Raw genomic sequence first — 19,307 nt, forward strand, 5'->3', positions numbered from 1 at the left:
GCAGTGAGACAAGGAATGAGAGGTCCGGTATTACTTGGTGATATATTGGGCAGGATTGTCGAGCTTATGATTTAAAAGAAAGGAGATATACAATCTGTTCTTCAAGGCTACCCAATTGATTTTTTTGCCTGCCCTGAAACCGAGCTGAGTCAGTAGGTTGAGGAAAGCACATATCCTTGCAAAGTCAGATGCCCCAATTGGCTTGATTTATCTCCCAAAGAAGAAAAGGGGTAATTTAAATGGTGGATTTTCTTGTCTGATGCATGTTCCTCTATCTTCAGTGGTTTTAGATCTTGAGAAGATTGCTATAGAATGCAGGCTTTTTAGATCTCAAGTTCATCTTTGTCTCATTTAAGATGTTGAAATAGTAAAAAGGGATACGTGAAATAAGTAAAAAGGGAGATTCTTGCAGCTCTCAGGTTTAAAGGAACTGGGGGACAATATGCCCGGCACATTTTCAGCGGGGAGGGTTGAGTTCATTCTGTGTCCATCAAAAAACAGGAATACTTTTGTTTCCTTGCTATAGAAATTGGGCCCATGTTCCTTTAGAAAAATGACAAATTATTTTTCAAATTTTCCTTCCTGAATTACCAAGTATAGCTACATGAGCACAGCCACTGAATCACTCGGTAACTAGGAGTTCCCATTAGAATGAGAAGTAAAATTATTAAATACTCACTGCATTTTCTGTTTTAAATCTAATTTGCTATTTCTTTTTGTATACTATGTGTAGTATATTGATAGTAATAACAGATTACACTTGTATTACCACGTGATGGTAGATAGATGATAGAAGATAGATAGATAGATGATAGATAGATAGATAGATAGGCAGACACTTAATTTCTAGGAAAACCAATGGGATACTAGTTTGTTCCAAGGTATTGATTAAAAAAAAAAAAACTGAGACCTGGAGGAATTAAGTATTTGAGTGAGGCCACATGGGAATTTGGTGAGTAGCTGGGAGGGAAAGCAAGGGGCCTCCCATTAGAGTCTCTGCTCTTCCCCATCCCACCAAACTTCCCTCTATCTGTTAGAAAACTGCAAAGGCAGCACACAAGGCTCTATTACATGTCATCCATGTTTATAATCTGCCTATTATCTAGTTAGAGCAGAAAATCTTCACATTTATAAATTAGTAAAGCAAGAATCAAAATGGCCAAGGTTTGAGAATGCTTACCAATCCCAGTTGAGCAGTGGTGGCTGCCTGGAGGTCTGGTGGAGAACCGTCTTGGAAAGGACACCTTAGCCAACCCTGTCAGGACCCCTCCATGTGTCCCCCCAGCCCTGAGGGGCTCAGTGCTCATAGACAGCCAGCTGCAACCTTCTTGCTTAGGGACTTTCTGTGGCCTCTAAACTTGGCAGGTAGTGTAGGCCAGCCAGGCAGGTGGGCAGAAAGTGTCTGGTCCCTAATACTCCTAGAAACAGGGGTGCCTGGGTGGCTCAGTCAGCTCAGGGTCTGACTTCGGTTCAGGTCATGATCTCAGGGTCCCAGGATGGGCTCCCTGCTCAGCAGAAACTCTGCTTGTCCTTCCTCTGCCTCTCCCCCTGCTTGTGCTTGCTCTTTCTCTCTGTCCCTCTCAAACAAATAATTTTTTTTTTTTTTCAAAAAATATCCTGGAAATAGTCAAGGACTGGCTAGAATGGATGGAAAATATCCTTGTAGAGTTTCAACACCAAGGGCATGCTCTGCATACTCTCCAAGGGGTCCTGAGTGGGCCTGAGCCCCACCTGCCCACAGAGCTAACCTGCTTATTAATGTTCCAGGCACTGGCTTACCTCAGTTCCCTATCTTGACTCCCCATTCCCTTGCCATGCAATCAACTCCCAAATACATTTCTTCTATTCAAATCTTTACCTCAGGGTCTGCTTCTGGGGGAAGCAAACCTAAGACAATTGCCATGAGTGATGGTTGACATGAGCACAAGCCAGGGGAGTGACTGCTGGCTTACCAGGTGTTTTGCAGCCACTCAGTAAGTGTTGAGAATGGAAGACTCAGGGGCATGAAAATACCACATTCTGTTGTTATCTGTAAGAGCAGCTAATCAGAGCTGCTTCACATGTTTGGGGGGAAGATATATATGGTTCTCGTACGTGTGCTTATCTTTCAGCCACATCAGGTTGTGTTAATAAGTGAAATTGATGAGAGGTGAGATAGGTGCATCTGTCCAAGCAATGGGTGGCAGAAAATCACTCTTCCTCAAAAAATAATAGAAGAAGGGCCTTACCAGTCCCAGCAGCTCTCACTCCTCAGGCCTCCAGGGACAATGATGAGATAGAAAAAATAAGGATGGATTAAGTCATAACATACATTCTAGGTCATTCTCAATGTAAGAGTATTTTTCAAAACTTGAAGGGTGTAGATAGCATATTATTGGCCAAGTACTAAGGTTTTCTGAGTCAGTCCAGTGACAGTGGAGAAACAACATACAAAACGTGTTGGGAGGCAGACATTTTTTATCTTGATGAAGTCCCAATTGTTCCTTTTGCCTTGGTTTCCCTTGCCTTTGAAGACGTGTCCAGCAAGAATTTGCTGTGGCTGAAGTCAAAGAGGTTGCTGCTATGTTCTCTTCTAGGATTTTGATGGATTCCTATCTCCCATTTAGGTCTTTCTTATATTGTGAGTTTATTCCTGTGTCTGGTGTAAGAAAGTGGTACAGTTTCTTTCTTCTGAATGTGTCTTGGATGTTAGATGCCATGGATGAATCATTAAACTCTACCTCAGAAACTAATAATACACTACGTGTTAATGAACTGATTTTTTTTATTTTAAAAATAAAAATTTTTAAAAAGGTGTTGGGAGCTGGTGAGGGTAGGGAGAGAGCTCCAGAAACAAGTGAACAACAACAAAATAGGAAAGAGAACAAGATCTAGTTATTTAGCTTCATGAAGCCTCAGTTTGTCCATCTCTACAACAGAGATAACAGGACTTCCAAGGCTGTGGCAAAGAATAAATGTTAACGTAGAAACAGATATGTCATGTCCACTCAAGGCATGCAAGCTCTATTGCTAATATTGCTATTATTTGCCTGAAATTCTGTAAACTGGCCTCACATCATCCACCAGATTATAATGTAGTTTACATAATTTTATCCATTTATTGGCACGGACTGCTGTAGTCTTTTTTTTTTTTAAGATTTTATTTATTTATTTAACAGAGAAAGATCACAAGTAGGCAGAGAGGCAGACAGAGTGGAGGGGGAAGCTGGCTCTCTGCCAAGCAGAGAACCTGATGCGGGGCTCAATCCCAGGACCCTGGGACCATGAACCTGAGCTGAAGGCAGAGGCTTTAACCCACTGAGCCACCCACTGAGCTGTAGTCTTTTAATTATGCTCAAGAGTGCCAGAGCTCAACAGTTTGGTCTCATTGCTCTGGAGTTCCATGAGCTGTGGCTGCAGGATTTACTATGGAGGAATCCAGGGTGTTTTCTCCCATTGAAGACTGTCGTGAAAAGTCTATTCATTTCGCGCTCCTGCTGCAAGACAACATCTTTGGGAGGAAGATACGGAGTTCTGCTTTAAAGGAAGTTGGCTTTGCAAAGTCACCCTCAAGAGCTACTGGAAATCAATTAAATTGGGTCCTCCCTGTGGAATCTGAAGATGGCTGTGGTTGAAGTGGCGGCTTTGGGCAGAGTAGAGAGGTTAATGTTTGTTCCCCTGCTTCCTGGAACTCACTGGCTTCAGACAGTTTTCATGAAGCAAAGAAGAAGAAAGAACCTGAGGAGGAGGTTGGGATTTTTGACAGTCTACCAATATGGCCCTCTGCTTTTCAGGATGAGGACAGCACAACTCATGAGATCACCAAGGGAAAAAGCTTTGCTGTGAAACCAGCTGTCGCTGTGAGGACCCACTGCCTCATGGGAGCTCGGCTTGTGTACCACAGAGCTGAGCTGTCTCTCAGTGCTATGATTCATGGGAGTTTCTTGCAGCAAATATTTCAGGACCATTCTCAGGGATTTCATTTTTTAAATAACATTTCTGTAAATATATTCATTTTTGTTACATTTTCAAAATTAAAGTATGTCATTTTTGCTATTTCTTTCTCCCTATCTCTCTACACAATCTCACCCACACACATCTTTTTATAAAATATAAACATTTGGAAAAGATGAAGAAAAAATGCCCATAATCCCATGACTCTATAAGAGTACCTTTCAGTGTTCACTAGATCTTTTTTATGTGAATTTTTGCAGTTATAGTTGTAATATACACATGATCTGTTGTACCTTGAGTCTAGGACATTACATCATAGAAATTTGTCATGTTCCCAGACAGATTGCATAGTTCTCAATCTTTTTAGCAGCATAATATTCCACAAAGTGAATGTCACCACAAATTACTGCACCATTCCACCAGTGTTAGATATTTAAGTTCCTTCCAAATTGCTTTTTAGTGTAACAACGGCAATGGGCGTGTTTCCCAATGTGATTTTTTTCCTACTCTTTGGGCTCTCCTCCCTAGGTGAGATCCTATCAGTTGGATGATAAGGCAGAACATATCACTGTCTAGAAAATGGGAATGAAGACGGATCTAGTGAAGGAGACTGAGAAGGAGCAGCCATGGGGGCGGGGAGCGCTGCTGAGTTATGGCATGTCCCATAGATGGAGGGGATGTGTCAAACAATGCTGAGAGGAGAACAAAACGAAGTCAGAAAGTTGGCGGTTGGCCATTTCAGGCCCTGCACCAGCATAAGCAACCATGAGCTTGACGGCCACAGTTCCTACTATCCTGGAACAGCCTGTCCGCTAGGAGAGACATGGTCCATAACCATGAAGTGAGTGTTTAATTACAATAAGAGACAATGGTGCGAATGGAAAGGAATATTAAAAAAAAAGAATCTAGCTTTCAGTTGTAGGTTAAAAAGTATGCTAGACAAAGGGGACAGTATATACAAAGGCCTTGCAGAAGCAGACAGTGTGACACAGTGGAGAATTGAAGATTGAGGAGCCTGGAGCCAGAAAAAGGGCAGAGTCATGCTAGGTGAGAATTGAGCTGTAGGTGGGGGCCAGATTGCATACAGCTGCACATACCATATTGAGAAATTTGACCTTTACCATAGGGAAGGACATGGTCAGGCATGTATTTTGAAAGCTGACCTGGTAGCTCAGGAGGCTAAGGTATTTTACTGTCATGGAAGACCCTGCATCACATCAGTGAACACAGAGATTGCCATGTCTATCTCTCAGAATAGCTTCTATGAGCACCATATCTGAGGCTACCAGTCACTTAACAATAGTGTAATGGTCATGCAATTGGTATTACTGGGAAGCATGTAAGGACTGTGCTTAGAGTGATTTCTTTGTGGAAACCATGCCGCGTACACTCAAAAGATTCTTCCTTTCATCTCAAACTCCGTAGCAACCATCATAGCTTTTTGCTAGCTCTTTGCAGCATGTTGATTTGGAGACAGTAATTTTTCTGTCTTTAAGTTTCCATTTAAGTACCTGAATTTGGAAACACAAATCTTAGGTAAACTTTCTCAATTATGGTCTGTTAACTGCAAGAAAATGGTCAGGCTGAAACAATGATGGGGAATATTGAGGGTGTTCTGAAGGAGATTGCTAGGGACTCTGAACAATTTGACTTCTCAGATTTCCTTTAACTTAATATTTCACTTTACACTCAGCAAGAGAAAAATCAACAGAAACATCAGTACTTGAGGTGGGATGAAAGTCAAAACTCTTTATCTGTTGCAAAGAACTCAAACTGACTTAACTGAAAAGGAGGTTTCATTCCTAGACAACAGTAAAATCCCAAAGCAGGCAGGCTCTCCTTTCAGGATTCAGGAGTATAAACACCGTCATACAAGCTCAGGTGTTCTCACTCCTCTCAACTTTGTTCTCAGGTTCTCTTGCCACGTGGTTTTCCCTAGACATGCCAAACCTGTGTCATACTAGTTCAACAACCTAGCAGAAAAAGCACCTCTCCCCAGTAATCACACCGAAGTCCCAGTTGAAGTTACAAACCCATGCATGAACGAATCACTGAGGCCAGAGATAGAGAAAGGGCTCTAAGCTGGGTCAGCTGCCCAGGAGCCAGGAGTGGTGTCTTTCCCACCAAAACCTCAGGGCCTGTGTTTGGAAAGGGATGTTTCCCAAATGAAAACAGATGAACGGAGCCTGCGTGGAAAGATAGACATTCATTGCAGGAGATGGGAACACTCAACTTAATAATTTCTACGAAGTTTTAGATGAAGATTTATCATCAGCAAGCATGTGTTTGGAAGCTGTTCTATGTTCCCCTCCTCTACTTTTAAAGAAATTCATTCATTCATTCATTCATTCACCTTCTATTTTTTCTCCAGAAAAGACTGTGAAGAGCTTGCAAGGGTACATTCCACATACAAAGTGGTATGAATTAAAGATTGGGCAAAGAAGAAAGACAAAGAGAGAAAAGTGGCCTGATGATACGTAAATGTCCCAGGCAAGCTACAGATCTAGCTGTGGCTCTTTGGAAGTCTAGGAGGGATGATTTGTCAGTTACCCTGTTCACACAGATCATGATTTTAAAGCGATCCCCATACTCTTCACCATTCCTGGAAACCAGATCACCAGGAATTTTTCTCACAAGATGGAATGACCAGCCTCACAAGCAAACAGCACTGAGAACAGTGGCCCATTTCTCAGCACTCCTTTGCATAATAACCCCTCCTGCAATGATGCTCCTTCTCTGGCATAATTCGCTCAAAGCAATTCTGAAGGGACCTTTTTAAAAAAAAAAAAAAAAAGAGTTTTTTTTTTTTTAAATGGCATTGCACTGAAGAGGAATTTGACAATTGTCCTTGAGATGATGAATACTAGTAATAATAATGGAAGTAGCCGCAGTAGTAGTGTTAATAACAATGTAATTATTAAACATTGGGCCCAGTGTGAAATCTTTTTTTTCTATATACACAGATTATCTTCCTCAGGAGAATACCATAAATTCAGAGTATTATTATCATTACTATGAGGCTCTACTTTATGCAAATTGGAAATAGAAAGGTATAAAAACTATATGCACAAAATTTGAAATAATGTAAATCCTGCTTTACATGCATCCCTGTGGGATGTGAATGAAATGCGGGAAAATGAGTTTTGTATTATGCAAATTTTGAAATGTGAGAAATCTTCAGGAATTCATCGCTAGTAAAAGACATTATAGGCCTATATTCTCATATCACCACGACAGACACTTAGGTGTAGTGAGGTCAGAAAGTTGTCCAGTTAATGAAGGTCTGAGCTGAGAGTTGAAGCCGTCATTCTAGAATTGCCTCCCTCAAGGACGGTGTGTTTGGGGAGACTATTGGACAAAATCCCTTTTATAAACCTGGAGCATCCTAACATTCATTGCATAACAAATGATGTTTTCAAACTGGATTATTGGGCCGGTTGCACTGAGATATATGTGTCATTTTCTCAGAAATATGCATGTCACACATGGTGACCACCAGAACATGCAGTGACTATAAAAAGCTCTGTGCACAATTGTGCACGCTTGCTTTTCAGAATAACTTCCAAAGAGCAGAGGAGGCAAACCCACTGCACTCTCCTCAGAAGAGGAAAAAGAGAAGGCTAGGATTGGCACTGCCCACCACTTCCGCCCAATGGACGATGATGAAAAGGAGAGGGACACTCCCCCACCTCTGGAGTTTCATGTTTACTCCAGAACAGGTAGAAAGTCTGCATCTGTTGAGGCTTGAGTAAAAGAAAATAAAATATTGTAAGAGCTAGAATCAGTGAGTGCTGACGAAGGCCTCAGAGCAGAGGTCATGCTTAGCTTCTCAGGTTAACGTTTTCCTTCATTGCTCATCTTAAAAACCAAAATTAGGCCCAACCCAGAGAAGGGAGTGACCTCTGGTTTAGGTCAGGGCCTAAAGCTGTATTGTTTTTACTCTGCTGATCAGTGAGTGGAGAATTTGTTTGGAGTCTCTAGCTCTGGGTGGTGTTTTTGTTCGTTTTTGTTTTGTTTCTTTTGTTTTGTTTTTAGCAACCTCTCCAGAAAAAAACACCTAAATCTCAAAAAAGAAATGCCTTCTTTCACTGGCCACCCCATAAGCTGAAACAGCATTTCTCTGCTCACCACTCACAGAGAACCTAAAAGATAGGAGATGTCAGTTAAGCAAGAGGGCCATTTCACTGTGGCTTGATGTTGGGATTTCGTTCTTTTTTGCATGCCTATGTGACCAGCTCAGTCATTTTGACCCAATATATTTCTGCCACTGAAGCCATATTCTTGTTCTGGCAAGTTTCCTGCTACCCAGCAAGAGAAGAAATTGAAGGTAATGGAAGAGATGAGAAATAATCATACCCTTGACATTCTAGCTTTTGTCTGACATTTCTTGGTAATTTATTTGGCTGAGCATTTTGTAGATGGTCAAAAGTAAAATTATGTCCCAGGTCCTTTTCATCCATCTTCAGAAGCATCGGAAGGAAAGCCTTGGTTTTTACTTTGTTCAAGAAGTGATTCTGCTACCCCGATGTATCATGGCCTTGCAAGGCAATTACTTTAAATAAAGTAAGGTCTACTCAAAGTTTGAAAAGAAAAGGATAAGGGAATTGATTAATTGTTCTAGGAGTACCTCTGCAGCAAAATAAATGTTATGGTCATTTAAAAGCAACAGGCTTGCACCCAGTTTCTCATTCCTTTTGGATCTTTGCCCAGTACACCGCTTTAATTAATGACTGATCTTCACTTTCCAAATGGTTTCATGTCTTTGAAATATCCTAAGTCCAACTGCTGAATTTTATGGTTCAAGAAAAAGAAAGGAAACAACTCTACCCTTTAAAACCAATCTTTGCCTAGAGTCACAAGGAAACATGTATAAAGCATCACAGTTTTTAATGTAAACACATATCAGAGAAGAATGGTGGAGACTACATTTTGCTGAAGGTACAGTTCTAAGTTCAAGGGATTTTTTGGCCAGACTGACCTGGATCCAAGTTCCTGCTCCAAACTTAATGTCTGAAACTGAACAAGTTACTTTCACAGTATTCTACTGGATGTTTGTCACCACTGCCGCTGTTTTTATTCTAACATCTGGCAGTTAATAACTGCTCAATAAACAATAGCTGTTGTTATCATATCTACTATCATTTTATTATAAAGTGTGACTGACTAAAGACAGAGTGAAAAATTTCCTATGGCCTTAGGAAACATTCATTCTTTTAATGAGAATGCATTTTTCTGATTATCCCTTACCCTTCCCAGATCTGGAATAGAGGATCCTTACAGTGAACTACTTGTATCCCAACATCTCCAAAGAGCAGGCATGGAAATGGAAACCTGCTCTTCTGGTTTACCTGGTACTGGACTTTGTTCCTTCTCTCTAGAAAATTCTTGACCAATATAAGAACTTGTCATGCAATCATACATACAAGAAAACTGTGACTAGTCACTAGATTACTCTGGAAGTCCCTGAGTTATTAAACTCAGCCCCTCTTAGGGCTACAACATTCTTCTTTCCTCCGTGGTGACTCTCCCCTTGGAATTGTGGTTGAGATGCTGTCATCTGTTCATTTTGTTTAAACTGGGAGCCAATGGGTTGGATCCTTAGCCCCATAACCCTCAGAAGCATCCATGTTACTGAAACATAATGATGAATATTGGCTTATACAATAAATAATCTATTATCTGATTATGTCTGTCTGCCTTTGTGTCATTTGTATAATCTGTCCAGCTAAGCTTTGACATGGGAGGGAAGAGATGAATAGGTAGCCCTATTTTCTGATGAATCACATGACCTTAGGTTGACCTTTTCTCTGGCAGAGACTTTTTATATTGCAAAAGTGGAGTTGATGATGGTAACTTCTGGCTCTGACCTGTCACAATGACCCTGAAATAATTGCAGATGTTTTAATCTCCTCAAAAATCGTTTGTTATGATTCTAGTCATTAGTGTCTTTCTTGGATGTTTTCAGATTCAAATGGACAGTCCATGACATTTTTTGGATGGGTTTTTCAAATGTTTCCATGGTTGCCAATAAATGCATGTTCAGCTGAGTTGAAATGATATAATATGACTCATCAGGACTCAGCTTTCTCTGACACCATTGTCTTTGATCTACTTCATTTCTTGAAAGTCATTTTTAATCCATAAGCATTTCTTCTCCTTCTGGTACATTTGCTCCATTAAGTACTGAAACGATGACTTTGTACCACGATAAAAGATAGTACTGATCACCATAGTAATTTCTGTTCATTTACTTAAATTTGCTAATTAATTGTTAGTTCCCAGAGAATATTTTATAGATAACATTAGGTGGTATTGGCAAGTATACTGAAGGTTAAAAACTTTCATAACCTAAAAATGTCTTTGAAGGCTTATTTAATGATGTTTTATTTCTTTTTCTTCCTTCTTTTTTTCTTAAAGATTTATTTATTTATTTTAGAGAAAGAGAGAAAGAGTGGGAGAGAGCATTGCAGGAGAGGGCAAGGAGAGAGAGAGAGAGATCTTAGGCAGAGTACATGCTCAGCACGGAGCCCAAGCTGGGGCTTGATCTCATAACCCCAAGATCACATCCCAAGCTGAAACCAAGAATCAGATGCTCAGCTGAGATGCCCCTTTTGTCGTCTTCCTTTTTTTCTTCTCAGCCGAAGATAAAGTAATGAAGGTTTATATTTTCATGCTATTTATTTTGTATCTCTTGCTCTAAGCTAGCTCAAAGTCACTTGATCATTTTTTTCATTTTCAACACACTTTTTTATTATTGTATTATGTCAGTCACCATACACTCAATGATAATTCTTTTGAAAGCTCACAGTCTTTAGAATCAAGCAGACTTGATGTCAAATATCACCTTTGCCATTTTCTACCTTTGATTGACCAAGTGACTCAAACTCTCAGGAACTAATAATTCCTTCATCTAAGAGCTGTACTCAAAAATAAAGCACCAGACGTAAGACTCACAGCACCTTATAGATGGTCAACTGACATGAGTTTCTTGGAGAAACTTTTCCTGGGAAAGTTGAAGGTATTTGGCTGAATTGACATCTATAGCTTCTGAGAGGCTGCTTGGGACATGCAAATTAAATTATTCCATTTTTTAGGATCATAATTTCTTCACTCTTGAATTTTATTTTAGGAAGGATTTGTTTTACTTTTTAGAGAAAACGCTAATTAGAAAGCTTTCATATCTTTAGCAGTCATTCTGAAAACTTTGTATTGAATTTCCCTTAAAATATACATGTGTTTAAAATTTGAAAAGAAGGGGAGAATATTTGACAATAATATGTTTAGAGATTTGATCAAAACCCCAAATATTTTGAAATCTAATGCAACCCATACCTAGATTATTTTTAGTCCTCCCAAGTCCAGTAATTTAATCTCTTAATCAAACCTCTTGAAGTTTCCATTTCTAAGTAAATGAAATGATAATAAATAATGAGCCAAAAAATAAAGTGTACCCATTTAAGGAAACAATGGAGGAAATTTGATGGGAAATGAATGTGAGTTTGAAAAAAAATGAAAATGTCATTTGTCTCCTTTGATTTTCAGCTCTGAGTAAATGAAGGACTGAAGTGGGTGTCAGCCTAAGTGCTTGGGTTGAGCTCTTCAGTTAGATTTCCTTGTCCACAGCATTCATTCAGGGATGAAGGGAGACTTGGGGAATTTAAGATCTATTATCCTGACCATGACTGCTTATGCTGGCATAAACTCCCTCCCAAGGACTGTTCTATTTTATTTCATGCTGCCATTATTTCTGCCTTACATGGTCTGAAAAAATGTAATCTGGAGAATGTGTGGAGTAATTGATTTGGCTGATTGAGTCAGCTACCAGTGACACTGGAAAAGCATAGAGTGCATCAGGACTTGGTCAGGTGAGACAATCTCCATTCCAAAGTAAATCACAGTGCTACAGGGTGACAAGTAACATTTAAATAGGGAGTGCACAGCAAAGCACAGCAATTAAAGAATGGCTGTTACAAGATCGTGGAACAGCTTGGTGCAGGAGGGAGAGCACAGACTGGCAATCACAAGACTGGGTTGTAATCTGAGTTCTATCACTAATTAGCTCGATAGATTTGGATACCTTATCTTCCATTTTGCTTCTTTGTCACCCCACCTTGAAAAATGGGTAAAAAGAGGAAAGAAAGACCAGGCAAACTTGAAAATTTTTCCAAGTATTTTCCATCTGTCTGTCTATTATCGATGTGTTTTTTCTTGATAAAAATAATTCTGTAGTAGCCCAGGAGATCATGAAAGTGGGATTGAAACTCCTCAAAAGATGGGCTGATAAGAAGGGAAAGTTGTGCAGATGTATCTTGCTAAGATAGAGAACCAGTCTTCTCAAGTTGTCGGTTTTGATCCTAGCCGTGGCAAACCATCGCTGCCCTCCTAGACATGGCACAAATGAATTGGAACTAATGAAGTCATGCTCCACTAAAAGGAAACAGAACCCTACCTTCCATATCATCCCAAGTAATTGTTTTCACTGAACTCACTCCCTACTCTATGTACTTAGCAAGAAACAAGGCCCTAGATGAAGATACAATGTTGTGTGCAGTATCTGCTCTTGAGTCAAACAGAAATTTATCCATAGGGCCATATATCACTTTTTTAAATTACTTTTTTATTGGAGCATAACAAACATAATGAAAAGAGCACAAATCATAAATGTATACTTCGGTGAATTTTCACAACGTGCACACATCAATGCAATCAGCACCAAGATAAAACATAGGCTACTACCAATACTCCACATTTCCCCTTAGGTCCCTCCTGCTCACTGACCTCTACCCACTACCCAGACTTCTAACATCAGAGATTTGTTTTATTGAGTTGGGAAGTTTATATAAACAGAATCAGACAGTATGCACTCTTCTGTGTCTGTAATCTTTCTCTTGTTATCATCTTTGTGAATTTCATCCATGCTATCCCATAGAGCAATAGTTTGCTGTGGGCATAGGTACCAGTTTCAGGTAGCTGTATACCTTGAAATGGAACTAATTGGTTCCAGGGTTCAGCTTCAGGGACTACTAGTGACTTCTGACCACCAACCAGTCTTCCAAAGACAAATGTTAGCATTTGTCATGTCAAAGACATCCAATATGTCTCTGGGGCATATGCAACAACTACACATTTCATATGCTGCTGATGAGAGGTAAACTAGTTGCTCCATGGATGCATTATTCAAGTGGGCATGCAGTGGTTTTGCATTGTGATGTTAATTTGCATTTCTCTGATGACGAAAAGTGGAACACCTTTTCATATGTGTATTGGTCCTTTCTAAAATGTCTTTGACCCATTACCCCCACCACTACTGGCTTTCCCAACTGGCTTGTGGGAGTTCTTGATATAGTCTCCTTTGTCAAAAAGATGCATTGTAAATATATTCTTTCACTCTCTCATTTACCTTTTTATATTTTCATTGGTGTCTTCGGATCAACATACATTCTTAATTTTAATGTAATCTGATTAATATTTTTTCCTTGATGGTTAGTGCTCTTATGTCCAAACTAAAAATTCTTTAACTAGCACAAAATTGCATTATAGTCTCTCGTGTTTAGATTTTCAGTCTATCTGGGATTGATTTTGTGTATTGTGTGAGATGAAGGTCAGATTTATTTTTTCCATGTATATGTCCAATGGACCTATTAATTAAAAAGACCATTCTTTCCCCATTACACTGTTTCACCTTTGTTACAAATCGGTCTGTACCTAGATTCTTAATCCTGTCCATTGGTCTATTTGTCTATGTCTATGCCAGTGGTACTTTGCATTAATTACTGTAGCTTTATAATAAATGTGATTTCTGATAACAGAAGTCTTACAGCTTTGTTATTCTTTATGAGCAACAAAATATTTTTTAACCCTGTCATTCCTCATAAGTTCTAGAATCAGCTTGTCAATTTCCATTAAAAAAAAATCTGGGGTTTGATTAGGATTGTATTGAATATGTTGATAAGTTTGAGGGACTGAGATTTAAATAACAAATCTTCTTATTTATGAACACCGTAAATCTCTTCATTTGGTCTGATTTTCTTTCATTCCCTCAATATTAAAAAAAATAATATAAGAATCTTTCATATCTTCCATTAAATTTATTCCTATTTATTCCTCATGATGTAAATATTTAATTTTATATTTTGTTTGTTGTTAGTACATAGAAGTTGTAAGTTTCTTTATATCTAGGATCTTGCTTAATTTATTTATTAATTCCAACATTTAATATAGATTTAATTGACAGCTTAACTGAAGTGATTTACATTATTCAAGGATTTTAAAGAAACAACATAAATTGGTAATCTTTTAAGACAATGCAATTTGGGACACCTGGGTGAATCAGTTGGTGAAGCATCTGCCTTCATCTCAGGTCATGATCCCAGGGTCTTGGAATTAATTCCTCCATAGGGCTCTCCCGGTGAGCCTGCTTCTCCCTCTGCCTACCACTCCCCCTACTTGTGCTCTCTCCTCTCTCTCTCTCAATCTGACAAATAAATAAAATCTTACCAAAAAAAAAAAAAAAAGACAATGCAATTTAAAAGCAGATCTGGGTTTTAGCTCTGGCTTCTACCATTTACAAGCTTGGGAACGTCATTTAATTTTCTCATCTGAAAAGAAGAGGTAACAATGGTGCCTACCATATAGTTTTCTATTGGAATACAGTTAAATAATTTATATTAAGTGTTTAGCACAAGGCCTGGCAGGTTGGGCTTTTGACTCAAGTAACGTGAGCTCTTAGAAATAAGTATTAAAGATCATTTGACATTCAATGATTGTAGGCTCCTTTGTCCCCCTGTTGCCTGCAGTGCTTTCTTTAAAGCATTTTTTATATTATAGGGTCAGTCAAAAAATACAATGTTCTTAGGCCATGATAATTTTGTAAGCACACACCCATTCCAAAACTATACCATTCTAAAACTTTTTCAAAAGAAAAAGAAAAAGCTACCTTTAGAACATTACCACCTCCCTCTCTCCACTTCTTGCCCTTTAAGTCTGTGAAGAAGAGTGCAGTGTATTTTTTCATTTAACTTCTAGCTCCTTAGGTATCAGCACATTCTTGTCTCAATCTAGTCCTATTTCCTTCAGCACAGGGCTAAAACTTCTTGGCTTTAAATTTCCTCCCTATTTAAATGGCATATCAGAGAATTCCAATCAAGAGAAGAGCCTGAAGTTTCCCGGGTTCACTTTTCTAGTTACCTAACTATTCTTAGCATCAAATGACTATTCTTCAATCTTTACTTAACTGGACAGATAAATGCATAAGATTAGTAAGTAAAGCCGGTCTGGAGTTTAGCACATCGTTTCTTAACTGTTACCAATTCCAAGTTTATTACAAATTCCCAACCTATAATGGGTGTAGGTGGGGGGGGGCACAATGTATATAGCATGTATATATGTACATACACGGAATATACATATTATATATGTGTGTGTTTATATAAAGCCATCTCTGCCGATAGATGGAATTTGAAAATCACCCGTGATGATATCTTGTCACCATTCTCTTTTTCAACTCCATTCAGAAGATGCAGTCTACCCATATTTCCTGAGCATTTGGGATATCAGTGGAGATATAGCAAAGAACAAGACCCAAATCACTACCACACTCACCCCCTGCCAATTTTTTTTAAAAAGCAAAAAAACAAAAAGAAAAACCCATATTGATTTCTCCCAACCTTTACACACACACACACAAATTATACAGACTATGTAGAGAATGTCATTAGTAAAAAGAAAAATGATAACCGAAGTTGAATTTCCTTTAGGAGATTGCTACATTTATACAGCAAACACAGGGCCTATGAACTTGACCGATGGCTTGAGATACAGTACAACATTAATGCAGAATAACTAAGATTTTGTCTTACAAATCGAGGTAAGATAAGATGATGCAAATGGACCCTGCTAATGACCAGTCTGTGCTGAGGTGGAAAGAGTAAGCAGATGAAACCTAGTAAAAACAAAACAAAACAAAAGGGCTTTATTGAGCTATAACTCGCATACTCTACAATTCATCTATTTAAAATGGACAATGTGATGGTCTTTAGGATATTCACAGATACATCCAACTGGCACCACAGTCGATTTTAGAATATTTTTATCACCTCAATTGGAAACCATGTACTTTTTTATTATTATGTCCAGTTAGCCAACATATAATACATCATTAGTTTTTGATATAGTGTTCAACGGTTCATTAGCTGCATGTAACACCCAGCGCTCATCACAACATGTCCATATACTCTTTAGAGATCTCCCCCTGGACCCAAGCCCTACCCCAACTCCAAGCAACAACTAATCCCCTGACTCTATAGACTTCTCAGTTCTAGACTTCCATACAATCGGAATCCTCTAACATATGGATTTTTGTGATGGGCTTCTTTCACTCAGTATAATGTTTTGAAGGTTCATCCAAGTTGGAGCGTGCGTGAGCACGTTATTTCTCTTCACTGCCGACTAACATCTCAGTGTCTCAATGTTCCACATTCTGCTGACCCATTCATTCTTTGATAGATATTTGGATCATTTCCACCTTGGGCTATTGTGAATAATTCTTCCATAAACATGTGTGTGCAAGTATTTGTGTGGACATAGGCTTTCATTTCTCCTGGGTGTAAATCTAAGAGTAAAATTGCTAGGTCATAGGTCACTCTGTCTGCTTAATCATTTGAGGGAATGCCAGACTCTTTTCAAAAGCAGCTGCACTATTTTGCATTCCTGGCAGGTTTACTCTTATAAAGATCTCAGAAAGAATTTTTCTTTCAAAACTTACAAAAAAACAAAACAAAACAAAAACCATAACCTTTAATGTAGCCAGAAGACACTCTGAACTGTAGAGTCTACCCATCACTGTTTAAATCATGTGCCAACGATGTTACATGAGAGCCAAAGTCTTGACACATGGACTTCTGGAATGCATCCTTTTTAACTGGGGACTCCCTGTATATGGGTGATGTATTCATCAAAAAACAACACCTGAGGAAAGCCCTATAGATGCAGTTAGGTTAAATATTCCAGACCTGTGAATTTTAGGGTAAGAACTTCCCCATTTCATATGGGCTTTTGTTGGGGGATGGGGAAGCTAACATCTTTTTCAGAGAAATAAACTTTCAAGATGAATGGAGAAACTTGGGGCAAAATGTGAGCCCATGCTAAGATTCCACATAAGCTCAACATGTCTGGAACTGTGCTCTGGAAACATTAGTTCTTTTGTGTGTAAAGGAAGTAATCAAATTTAAAAAGTATGTGGTGGAAAGAGGGTGTGATATAGAAAATTTGCAGCAGGAGGAACATTACAAGTCAAATTGAAGCTACAACCCTTTCAAGAATCTTTGCTCATAATGTTTGACTGGGATGATGGTAGTGTCTTCCTTTTTTATGACATACAAAAAGGAAGGTTTTGAGATCAAATGTATTTGAGGTGCGCTTGTTCCTCTTTCTGTACTTTTTTTTAAATTTGCAATAATTTGTTCTTGGATATTTTCATGTCTTACAAGAAGATAAATTAATTATCCTCTTTTTTTCCATAAATCACCATCTCCTATAAGAAAATTGGTTTCCCTCCCATTTCATGTTTGGGTTAGAGATGTAAATGTAGTTAATTATTCTAGTCTTTTTTTTTTCTTTTGTGTGAAGAGTGAATTATGCTCCCAATAAATGTCTCTTCACTATTACTTAAGACTGATTAGAACTGAAACACTACAGAAAAGGGATTTACTTTCATTGCTATATTAAATAGAATTTCACTGTTCTCCAAAGCAACTGTTTCTGTCATATTTCTTCAAGAAGCAAGTTGAGAAATGATGCTATAAAAAAGATCGAAGCCTTTTCAGATGTCAAAATTTGGATTTCTTCTACCCATCTTTAAGAAAAAAAAGTTTTAAAGGATATATTTTACCATTGTCTAACACCTTGAAGTCATCCAGTGCAAAAATCTGCAGTTTTAGACAACGTCATGCTAAAACTAAACTTTCTTTTTTTTTTATTAAGATGTTCAGCTCCTGTGGTATTCAGGGTTCTGAGGAGGGAAAGGAATTTAAACTCAGTTGTCCTCACACTGCCCAGAGTCAGCAGGGAGAGTTTATTACCTGGGATATGAAAACAGGCTAGGCTCCCTGCAGACTTCCCAGGCAGTGACAAAGCATCCTTGCCAGGACAAACTCAAGGACCAGAGGGCAGATTCTGGGTGGTATGGAGAAAACCTTTTTTTCCTACTAAGACATACCTTGTGAAAGGGGTTCTAATCAGGAAAGAACTCTCTCATTCTTATGCAATATTTATTTTTAAATTATTAAAATATATATTTATGTACTCAATATATTCACTAATTTAAGCAGAAGAAAGGAAGGAAGGAGGGAAGGAAGGTGGGAAGGAAGGAAGGAGGGAAGGAAGGTGGGAAGGAAGGAAGGAAGGAAGGAAGGAAGGAAGGAATTTAAAGATGACTATCCCCTCCCCACCTTCTGTGTACGCTTATCTTAGTTTCTGTATGTTTAAACAAGGCCTAAAGCATATAAAACAATAAGGCTCCTGGCTTGAAAAAACTCGGTCTTTCATTGTATCTTTGGGGACCTTTATAAAATTATATTGGTGATAATAAGTTTGATGAACTTGTGATGTGAATTAAACTGCATGGGTATAATCTTATTTAGTCCTTACAACAGCCCTGAAATATAAGTACCTTGATTTCCCCCCATTTCTAGATTATGAAACAGATGATCAGGGAGATTAGAGTATGTGTGGAGCGATACAGCAGTGAATTGGCATGAGGATCCTGGTTCCTCTGACCCTGAAATGCATCATCTCAATGATTCCGATATGCTTGTATTAGATAAGTAGTTTCAAAAAAAAAAAATTCAACGTCTTTATTCTTTTTTTTTTTTAAGACTTTATTTATTTATTTGACAGAGATCACAAGTAGGCAGAGAGGCAGGCAGAGAGAGAGGAGGAAGCAGGCTCCCCGCTGAGCAGAGAGCCCGATGCAGGGCTCAATCCCAGGACCCTGGGATCATGACCTGAGCCTTTAACCCACTGAGCCACCCAGATGCCCCACAACTTCTTTATTCTATCAGTAAGTCTGGAGATACCTATATTCAGAGATACAGTCCAGAATACAGTCCAGAAATGAGGACTCTGCCAATGAGGGGCAGATTTCAGGCCATAATCAGATTTTCTGACCCTAAGACCCCACCCCTCTCCACCCCCCAAATCATTCCTCATCTCCATCCTCCATGGAGATACTTAATGTTGATTTCCTCGGTTTGAATCTATAATTAATATGAAGAAAACACTGCCCAAACTTTCCTTGTTGAAGCAATCAACTCTTATTTTTAAGAACTCTCTTTGGGTTTAATCAGCAGGGAGATAGGAAGTTGCTTTCAAGGACT

Source organism: Lontra canadensis, unplaced genomic scaffold (assembly GCF_010015895.1).
Source record: "Lontra canadensis isolate GAN:19392208 unplaced genomic scaffold, GSC_riverotter_1.0 scaffold3, whole genome shotgun sequence".
NCBI lineage: Eukaryota > Metazoa > Chordata > Mammalia > Carnivora > Mustelidae > Lontra > Lontra canadensis.